The 11,590-nt window shown below is 37.7% G+C and overlaps 1 pseudogene; it reads right to left on the reverse strand.

Moving 5' to 3' along the window:
• Positions 1–439: 439 nt before the first annotated feature.
• On the reverse strand, positions 440–1,381 carry LOC125166785 (archaemetzincin-2-like; annotated as a pseudogene).
• Between the last annotated feature and the right edge of the window lie 10,209 nt (positions 1,382–11,590).

Genomic DNA, 11,590 nt, shown 5'->3' on the forward strand with positions numbered 1-11,590 from the left:
GAGGAGGGGGTTCCTTTGTTTCTCGACAAAGAAAAAATTATAAAACCTGTCCCATTGTAAGTTACTACTGTAGTGTTGATATCATTCATCATCTGTTGATTTTTTTGTTAGGTTTCAAGGGATAATTTTGTCTTTACCTCATATCTAAAATCAGAGTTTTTTGTTTTTGTTTTGTTTTGTTTTGTTTGGTAGCTAACTGCTTACTAATTATAGCTTTTACATGTACTTCTAGGGCCAGGCAATGAAAGAACTGCTTAAACATGCATCTCTGGGTAAGTAAAGAGTATTAATGATAAAAATCAAAATACTATAAGAAAGTTACTATTCCTCGTTTCCAAACTTCTGAAGCAGAAGAGAAAAACCTGAATGTACTATATTTTCATTTATTTTTTTTTTTAATGTGCAAGTATTTATTTTAATTACTCGTATATGAAGGTCATTATTTTTGGACAACAGCAAGGCATTTTGTTGTCCACTCTTTCCATTCCCAAAGGCATCCACAGGTTTTGGTAAGTTCCTATTATCCTCGCGACTGTGTTTCATACTAACTGCAGGGCTGTCAGCAGGTTCATCATCAATCCACCTCCCCAGTGCTTTGTACACTGCAACTTGCATAATGAGATAAAGGCAAAGGTTGAGGGAGCACCAGTCAGCTCCTTCCAAATGGTTGCAGCCTTGCAATAGGCATGCGAGCCACTGACAGTGTCAAAATCCAAATGCGTGTCCAATATCACGGGTGAAAGTCTTCTGGGACTGATGCAGCAAAACACTAGTCACTTCTGGAGTACAACTGTTATCAAAAACTAAATAGTCACTTGAAGATATTTTCTGTGGCTTGTTCACTTTGTCTTCATAGCATGAGTTATATAAATCACTGCCATACCTGGCAAAGCTGAATATCCCCATACCATCTGTCAAAGAGGCCTACCCAAAGGCAAAATTCCAGGAATCTCTTGGGTAAAGATCAATCATTGTTATTCCCACAATACAGAAGACATCTCCAGATTTTTTCTTTTTTAAGAACTTTGGGATGTGGCCTGCATGAATTTGTAGGTTCTGTGTGTTATCATTGACTCTAAAAGAGCTCCTCCTTACAGAGACAGGAACTGGTTCTAGGAGTCTTACTGTCAAGCCATGGAAGGATGCTTCACAGTAGCCCTTGAGCCATTTAATATATTCTTCACTGATAATTCTGGTGTTTCCTAGAGATCCAATGCACTGTATATAAATACTGCATTTCTCTAGAGAGAGTGCCTTTCTGAAAGGAGCACTGAAAAATTGCTTGAAGTCTTGGGGAGCCTCAAATGAGAGATGATCCAGTCTGATTGCAAATGCAAGGTAGTAGGTCCAAAGAGATCATTGTCTGGCTTGAAGGTTTCATTCAGCAAATGCCATTTGCCAGGATCTAACTTCTAATACTGTGACACAAGTGTTGGGTTTTTTGAGATGAGAGTTGTTTTTTGTGTCTGTTCAGAGTGCCTTAGTGTTTGTATAATGACAGGTCTCTTCCATTCACATCGTGTTCCTATGTAGAGCTGACATCCTTCCTTCTGAATGTGTCAAACAGCTGTTTCACCATGAGGCTTTAGGGAGGAAGGCTCCCATTGAAGTTTTTGCCTTACAAAGTTGGGCATGCCTGGGCAGGTTGGGAAAGTACTCTGCAGAACACCTTCACTCGCCTCCCAGCCGGGGCCACCCCTGTATGCCTTATATTTTCATTTCTTAATTCTTTCTTTTTTGGTACGTCACTTAGGACAAATTAATGCTTTGATCTCATCAACATTTTCAAGTTACTGTCTTCCCATATGAGCTCATTGAATATTTTTTATGTCATTTGAATTTCGTAGTACTTTAATCATTAAGTCAGTAATGTTGCCTTGAGTCTTGCAGTATAACATCTACTATATGGGACAGATAATTATCTATAAAAAAAGTAGTTGGGGAAGTAAGATACAATGCATGAAAAAATATCAAATATTTTTCATTAAAAATCAGATAAAATTTGTTTTACTTGAGAATAAAATTATTCATGAATTTTGAAAAACAATTATAACAAGGATTGAGAGAGAGCAGTTAAAATTTAATGATTCGGGTGGGACCCATAATGATTTAACAAATGTGTAGGTTAACTAAGTGATGACACATGAGACATTTTAGAAAAGGAAAAGTATGAGAAAAAGCAGATGGAAATGAGAAGTGTGTGTGTGTGTGTGTGTGTGTGTGTTGTTGAAAAGTAGGCTATAATAAGAAGTAGTCCTATTGGTGGGGGGAGTGTTCCTGTTATGAAATACCGGTAAATATATTTGAATGGGTAAAAAATGCTACCATTTATAAAGTCCTTACAATGCGAGGTGTCCTGCATAAGTTATCTCATTTCATTCTTGATCAAAAACCCGTGAAATGTAGGTACTACTGTTCTCATCTCCATTCTACAGATGAGGAAGCTGAAGCTCAGTGCCTAAGGTCACACAGCCAGTGAATAATGGAGTCAGGTTTGGTACCTAGAGAGATTGTCTACTGAGTCTGGGCTACTTCTGTAAGAGAATCAGGACACATATTTCAGAGTCTTAATTAGAAGAAACACGAATTCTGACTTGCCTTAAGGTGACAGAGCTCATTATAGTTCTCTGAGTGATTTGGGATGAGCTCATGAAATCAATGGGGAGAAGGGGATGCAGGTGAGGACAAATCAACAATACAAAACCACCATTGTCTTATCTGTCCCTGCATTTTTGGATATGTAAAAAGATGAATAGCATAGATTGCCCTCACCCCAACACCACCCATTTTCCCCTCAAGCTCTTTCTGGTTTAGCTGAAGGAACTAGTCTGGGCCCCATTTGTGGGCACTTTAAGAGGTTTGGGTAATTTGGCCTGCTGGGAGGGGATTATTTTGTAAACCAGGAAAACAAGTGAATAATACCCTCGATCTGGAGTGGATGTAATTTTTGCTTAAACATGCATCATACTCACCTTAAGGTTCATTTGAGCTGGCTATAATTCAAGCTATGCCATCTTTTTATGAACACATACAATAACCTCAAACATGTTTCTTATCTGCTAAGTATGACAGTATGCTCTGACATCTGACTTTCTCTTTTCTTAAATACTCAAACCTTGGCTTTTAATGAAATCCCACTACACTGATGGTCTTTTTGAATGATTCATGCTTTTAATTTTTCTCAAAGATTCAAATGTGCTTTAACATTGGTGGTTCCGTAAATCAATAAAATAAGTAGATAAATTAGTCCAAGCAGCAATATAATTTTTCTTTCCTGTGCAGTAGACAGAAATAGTTTACTAACTTCCTAGTCAACCCAATTCAGAAAAGCATATTCTTGTTAAAAAAAGAAAATGACATATACACTCCTTCTGTTTAGGTGCTACAGTCTCTGAAATTTTCTGTAATAATAACAATAAAATAAGCATGCTTTTGGTGTATATATATGGCCAAATTTAAACTCAATGAGCAGTGTTATTGCCAAGAGTAATTATTATTCAGATTTTGACCATATGGAACATAGTTAAAATAACTGCTTTAATGTCTGTTTTCTACAAGTTCTTTCATCTATGACATTTCGGAGGCTGTTTCTACTGATTGATTTTTTTCCTTCATTATGGGTCATATTTTCCCACTTCTTTGAATATCTTTAATTTTGATAGGATGCCAGACATGAATTTTATGTTGTTGAGGGCTGATATTTTTGTTTTCTTTTAAATATTCTTGAGCTTTACTTTGGGTTGCAGTTAAGTTACTTGGAAAGAGTTTAATCTTTTAAGATGTTCCTTTTAAGCTCAGTTAAGTGAGATCAGAGAAGCCTTTAAACGTAGGGCTGAATATTCCCCACTGCTGAAGAAATACTTTTCTGAATACCCTACATAATGCGTTTTGCATTATGAGGTGTTTTTTTTTTCTATTCTGGCTGATGGGAATATGAACTATTTTCAGCTCTGTGTGATCTCTGAAGATGGTTCTCCCTGATCTTTTCTGGTGGCTTTCTTTCTGCTTCATGTGGTCTCCTTACACATAAGTGCTCATCAGCACACAGCTGAAAAGTCAAGGGAAACCCTTAGCCAATTTCCACATCTCTCTCTCTCTCTTACTCTCTCCCTCCTTCCCTCCCACATCTCCCTCTTTCCCTTTTCCTTCTCCCCTCCCTCTCTGCAGTGCTTCTCTCTTTGTGCAACTTTTTCCTGTCCAGTATTTTGCCGTGCAAACTCTACCCACTGTGTCTTTGCAATTTCTTACCTCTGTCTCCTAGCTCAGGAAGGTTTTCAGACTCCGTGCACTGTGGCCTGGACATGCTGTGCTGGCAGTGAGCTGGGGAAATCCCATGGCTCACCTTATTCCTTTCCTATCTCTCAGAGATCACTTTCTTGTGCTATCTGTTGTTCAATGTCTAAAAGCTGTTGGTCCATATAGTTAGACTGGTCTTCTAGTTGACTAAGGATGGAGAGTAAATCTGGCCCTGGTTACCTGTCTTGGTTGGAAACAGAAGTCCAGTTATTCAGATTTTAGATCTGCCAAAAAATAAAATAAAAATTTGAAAATTTATGGAGCCTATAGTAAATTATGAGAGACTTCATTGTGCTCAAACGTGAATCTGGGATCATTTAGATGTTTTGTAAGCCCTGTGAGCAGAATGTGGATGTCTTCTAGATCCTCATTATGTTACTTCATCGCAAAAATCAATGTCGCAAAATTCTGTTGTACTACAAATCAAATTTTCGTAAGGAGGAATGAGCCAAACAAAACAAATAAACAAATAAAACACAATTACTTTTTTTAATTTTTTTAATGTTTATTTAATTTTGAGAGAGAGACAGAGACAGAGAGAGAGAGAGACAGAGTCCCAGTGGGGGGAGGGGCAGAGAGAGAGAGGAAGACACAGAATTGGAAGCAGGCTCCAGGCTCTGAGCTGTCAGCACAGAGCCCAACACATTGGAATCATGAACTTGAGATCATGACCTGAGCTGAAGTCAGATACTTAACCAACTGAGCCACCCAGGTGCCCCACAAAACACAACTATCAACTGCATTTGGGACCAAAACAGTGGTGATATGTATGTTTATATACATGCAAACATGTATACACTTTGTTTTGAATGGTGTTATAACTGATAACTGACAATAAAAATTTGAGTATAATAGATCTTACGATTAGTTGGATTCTTGGTTAAATTAATATTAATTTGATATATCTTGTGTTATGCCTTATGTTGAAAATCTTCCTAGTATTTTACTTATTTACCTGGTAAATAAAGAAAATTCAGTGTAATATACTATTTCTCATATATCTATGATTCTAGTAGTAGTTCAGTATTTCAGTAGTATCTTGAACATCAGTAATCACTTTGTTCTACAAAGATGTGGCCAGTATAGTTTAACGAGAGCTCAATTGTCAATACACTGATTGGATAAAAGATATTTAGCCTTTAGAAAACTGAACACAAATATATTCTCGCATGAAGCCTGGCATATAGTTAAGGGAAAGTCCCAGCAGGAAGGTCCTGGCTAGTGGGGATTTGACAACCAGGAATCCAACAGAATGCAATAGGTGATTTGCAAGTAAAGAAGAGATTTGGCAGTAAATTGAGGAGTATTCCAGATCCAGGAAGAGTGTAATCTTTGGAAGGTATAGGTGTAAGTCATATGGGTAGACACGTGGGAATTAGAACTTTAGTCTCTAAGGAAAATGGAGGAGAGAGGGACAGGCAAGGTCCTTTTTCTTCAAGGAACTGGGAGAATGAGAGGAGGGCACCTAGATAAAAAACAAGGAGTTAATATCCAAAAAATATAAAGAACTCCTACAACTCAATAGAAAAAAATCCGATTAAAAAATGGCCATGGGGTCTGGATAGACTTTTCCAAAGAAGATATGCACCTGGCCAATGGATATATGAAAAGGTGCTCAACATCAGGGGAATGTGAATCAAAACCACAATGGGTGAATCAAAACCCCACACCTGTCAGAATGGCTGTTATCAAAAAGATGTGGAAAAATGGGAACCCTCATGCATTGTTGGTGGGAATGTAAATTGGTGCAGCCACTATGGAAAACATATGGAGGTTCTTCAAAAAAATTAAAAATAACTACCATAAGATCTAGTAATTTCATTTCTGGGTATTTACTTGAAGGAAACAAAAACTCTAACTCAAAAAGATGTACGTACCCCCATGTTTATTGCTGCATTATTTATAATGCCAAGACATGGCAACTAAGCGTCTATCAGTGAATGAATGGTCAAAGAAGAAAAGGTGTGTGTGTGTGTGTGTGTGTGTGTGTGTGTGTACACAAAGAAGAAATGGTGTGTGTATATATATGTACACACACACACACACATATATATATATATATATATATATAATGGAAGATTATTCAGCTTTAAAATAAATAATGGAATCTTGCAATCTGCAACAATGTGGGTGGACCTTGAGAGGCATTGTGCTAAGGGAAACAAGTCACCTTGAGAAAGACAAAAATTGTATGATTTAACTTGTATGTGGAAACAAACAAAAAAAAACCCTTGAATTCATAGATACAAAGAACAGCTTGGTGGTTGCCAGAGATGGGGGATGGGGTGTGAAATGGATGAAGGGGGGTCAAAGGTACAAAATTCTGGTTATGACCTACATAAGTCCTGAGGATATACTGTGTAGCCCAGTGACTATAGTTAAGAGTACTGTAGTATATTGGGGGCATCCGGGTGGATCAGTTGGTTAAGCATCCGACTTCAGCTCAGGTCATGATCTCATGGTTCATGGGTTCGAGCCCCACATTCAGCTCTGCACTGACAGTGCAGAGCCTGCATGAGATTCTCTCTCTCTCTCTCTCTCTCTCTCTCTCTGCCCTTCACCACCCCCCTCAAATAAACAAATAAACTTTTAAAAAAGAGTACTGTATTATATATTTAAAAGTTGCTGAGAGTAAATTTTAAAAGGTCTCATCACAAGAAAAAAATTGCAATGATGTATGTATGGTGATGTATGTATGGTATTTGTGTGTATGATGTATGGTGATGGACTTAAACATTGTGGTGATCATTTAGCAAAATATAGATACACCAAATAAAACACCAAATATAATAGATACACCAAATAATAATACACCAAATAATAGATACACCAAAAAATCCAACAATATTATTGTCTCTTACAAGACACCTGAAACTTGTATGTTAATTATATCTCAATTTTAAAAAAGAGTAAAAATTCCTAGTAATATTAGGAAGCTACTTGGGTAAAGAGATACTTACTGTAAGGCTGAGGATTTCACCCAGAACTTTGCCTAAGGCTGTGGAGCTGACCTGCTCAGTTTTGAGTAGGCTCAAATCTGAACGTGTAAATGACTTTAGACACCAATGTGAAGCTCTTCAGAGGCAGTGAGCCAAGCAGATTGTTATAATATTGGAGGATGTGCTGAATGTGTCATTCCAGACCTTTTAAATCAATTCAGTGCAACTCCAGAAACATACCCTGAGAGGGTATTGCAAAGGTGTCAGAGGTGGGTCATGCTGGGCTATTCCCTCTAACCTGCTCACAACATTCTTCTGTATTAGCTCTCCTTGTGTTTCCAGACTTTAAGTCTTTCAACTACATACTCCCAGTTTTATTTCTTTTGTCGCTTGCCATGTTGCCCTTGATTACTGTTCCTGTTTGGAGTAGTCTTTTCAGGTATGTTGGGCCTCCTTCCAGGTCATAGCTTTGGAAATTCACCTCTGATCCTTTGCACATGGTAGACCTTATATACCATGCCATGAAGGGTCCCACGGGAATGACTGGTGTGTGTCCTTCAGCCGCTTGATCAGCAGTCTTTGACCCTGAATTGTATCCTAGAAATGACTTATTTGAGTGAATCCCTGATATGGATCTGTTCTCTTTCATTCAGGTCAATTCTCTTACATTAAAAATCTTGTATGAGCCAGGACACAGGCCTAGCTACAAAGATGAATGAGTAAGGCTCCGTCTCCACAATTGGGAAGGTTGGAGCTTTAGGGTAAGGGACACATAGGTAGCAGATAATTATAATTTAGAGTGTGATGCTTGTTATGAAGAAATCCAAGATGTCTTTGCCAAGAAGAGGGTGGTATTTCACAAAGGAAGGAGACATTTATCCCAGCCTGAGGGTGAAGGGAAGGGTAGAAAGCATAGGCTAGGGGTGAGTGATCTTGTGATTTCTTTTTCTTAACAAAATGGGTGCAGCAAAATTCTCATCAGATGAAGTTTTACCATATGATCACAAGAAGTACAATTAAGTATAAAATACTTTAAGTGGGAAATTTTCACCACACTTTCATCTTGGGGTGTGGTTAGAGCCTAGTTTCAGGAATTATCAACCATTTATGGCTCTGGATATAATTTCTAGCTCTGTGATTTAGTGACTATATTCACCTCTCTGAACATTGGTGTCCCCATGTGTGATTATATTATTCGAGTGTGTCAGTTGTCAATTTATTGTTTCTCAGTTCCATATGCATCCTTTAATACATGCTCTGTGCTAAAGGAATTCTTTTTTTTTTTTAGCATTAAATTGGGGCCAATGTTAGATTTTCTTGATAGAGGGTACTAGAAGGACACCGAGGAGGAAGATGGTTTCTTAGGATTTCTAGTGTGGGCTGGACAGATCTGCATTGTGGGTGTGAGGACATCTGGTGGAGCCTGCCCCAGTCACAGACCCAGAAATCCATTTCTCTGATTTTGCAGCTCTGCATGATGAAATCCTTTCTGCAGGCCTCTCAACATGGAACCCAGAGCTTTATGCAGCCTGTATGCAGCCACCAAGGGCAGAGCAATACATAATAGGTAGTGTTCCTTCTTCAGATCTCCTGCATCCCTCACACCCTGAAGGCTTCTGCCCTAGCCGGCACCAGACTCCCACTGCACACCCTGGCCAGTTGCTGAGAGCCTGCTTTCTGCCAGCACTCTGGAAGATGGTCTGCTATTTGCCTGGCAACTCCAGACCTACTCCAGCTGGCCAAATTAGCAAACTGTTCTGCTGTCCTGTGACTAAACCACATCTTCTCCAATAAGGTCTGATCCTCCTTCAAGTTTGTCCTTCCTTGGGTACTCTCCCTCAGCTTTGGAATACTATACAGAGTTTCTTCAGATCTTACAGTTATTCTTTTATCTTAGTTTAATTATCCTTTATATTAACTTCCCCTGTTTAAACCACTGTGCTGTTTCTATCTCCTGATTGGACCCAGACTGCTACAACAGCAAGTTTATCATAAGGATTACATAAAACAACATTTGGCATATAAATGAGAGCAATTATAGCTAATCCTGTTTTTTTCTCCCTCTCTCCTTATAACACAAATTCAAAAGCTTGTTTATAAGAATGTGTGTGTGTATATGTATGTGTATTTGAGATCTGGTGTGTATGTGTGAGACTGTTAAAATGCTGCCTGTGTTTCTCCTTATTCAGTTTTCTACTGTCAGTTATTAACAGAAATGTAGAATTTAGATTTGGAAGGCAGCTTTAAGATCATCTAGACCAACTGCACATAAAGAAATTGAGTAACAGGAAGGCTAAGGTTCTTGTTCAAGGTCACACGTTTAGTTCTGGGTGGAACCTGAATTATAAGAAGTCATATATCCTGAGGACATGTCCAGCGGTTTTCTCCATAGATGGAATTCACTCTCCATACGAGTTTAAAATACACAGTAATCTAGATGGCTGTATGAGTTTCCTGGGGCTGCCATAGCAAATCACCACAAGCTGGGTAGTTTAAAACAACAGAAATTTATTCTCTTACAGTTCTTCAGACCATAAGTTCAAACACTGTCAGGGCTCTGCTTTCTCTGGGTGTCTAGGAGAGAATTGTTCTTTGCCTCTTCCAAATTCTGGTGGCTGTCTGCATTCTTAGACTGTGGCTGCATCACTGATTCTGTCTTCAGATTGTCTTTTCCTCTATGTATTTATTTCTTCTCTTTGTGTCTCTTATAAGTACACTTGTTATTGGATTTAAGACCCGCCTGCATAATCTAAAAGTATCTTCTCAAGATCATTAATTACATTTGCAAAGACCCTTTTTCCAAAAAAGTTAATATCATAGCTTCTAGGGTTTGGGACATAGACATATCTTTTTTTGTGGCCACCATTTAGCCATCTGCAGTATATAGTTTTAAAATAAATTTAGATTCCTGAGGTGCCATAATATATTACTCCATTAGCTCAGTTAATAAACCCAGAAATGTTTTTCCAATAGTTATTTATTCCATAGACATATTACTTACCAAAGTTATTTGCTTAGGCTTTGTAATAACAGTCATGCTATGTGAACTTCACTTGGGAAACATTTAGTCTTTTCACTATTATGCATTACAGCCAAGTGTTTCATGTCACAACAGGCTGATCCTAATGCAAACTCGTGTATGAGGGGGAGTAGGCAATGATGCAATGTCATATACCCTAACTTAATATTTTCCCCATATAGTCAGGCAGGTGCTTCCTTCCACTAATATGTGAGGCTAGTTAAGATTTAGAGAATATGCTTGAATATCTGAGAGCTTGTGTGAGGTATTAGGATGTCTGAGAAGAATTGGGGTCAGGTATCACATGGACTAGTCTGTTAATATATTCTATAGATATTTAACCGCCAAATTCCTTCAGTGATTCAAACATATCCCATTATTTCTCTGTACGTGTTAAACTGACAGGCTGTACATTTCTTCCTATATTCCATAGTTTTTCCCCTTTTACTTCCTCTTATATCATGTCATATTAATCCCATTTAGGTAGAAGTGTTTTTTAATATTCATTAAATTAAATGAGGTTTATTTTGAGCATAATAATAGACACTGCTTGAGTATTAAGACTTTGTGCTCTGATTGTGAAAGAGAAAGACATGTTTCTCACATAGAAAAGTTGGTTAAAAGATATGTGTTAGTTTCAGGAGAATACTTCTATTATTACTAATTAATTCTGGAATGTATATAGTTGGGAATGCAGGGAAACTACCCTTTCTCACCACGCAAACTGGATACAACTCCATAAAATTGTGTTCTCTGTTAGGTCATTTGTTCTATTTCTTACTGGTACTGGTAGTAACGAAGGGGCAAGATTTTGAAAAAAAGAAATTATTGGTGGCTTCCCCATATGTTTGTGTTTATTATTTGAGGATATGTTGAGAATGATGACTTTTTCTAAGCCAATTTTGACTTTTAAGATACAAATTAAGCTGAATTGACTGAAAACTAAATTCTGATTATTGTATTTGTCAAACTAAATGTCAAAGCACAGAAAAATGTATCTTCTTTTCTTGTAACAGATAAAAACAAAAAATAAAACTAAACCATGCCTTCTAGAAAACAGAATTCCATACATGGAATATTTTTCATTTTTTTTCTTTCTGACACTTGGATGACATTGAATATCACCAATTATTTCCATATATGTTTTCCAGCAAGAAAAACCCAGAATCTCTTCTCCATGCACTTAGATTCAAAAGACCTCAATAAGGACAAAGCCATGAGTACTCGTTTTGACACACAAATGCCTTGAACATCTGCCCTCTTTCTGTATAAAGGGTTCTCTTGAAATACAAAGCCCTTTTGCTTTCTGTTTGCCACTGTGGCTGCAGCCACGAGC

Source organism: Prionailurus viverrinus, chromosome B2 (genome assembly GCF_022837055.1).
Source record: "Prionailurus viverrinus isolate Anna chromosome B2, UM_Priviv_1.0, whole genome shotgun sequence".
Lineage (NCBI taxonomy): Eukaryota > Metazoa > Chordata > Mammalia > Carnivora > Felidae > Prionailurus > Prionailurus viverrinus.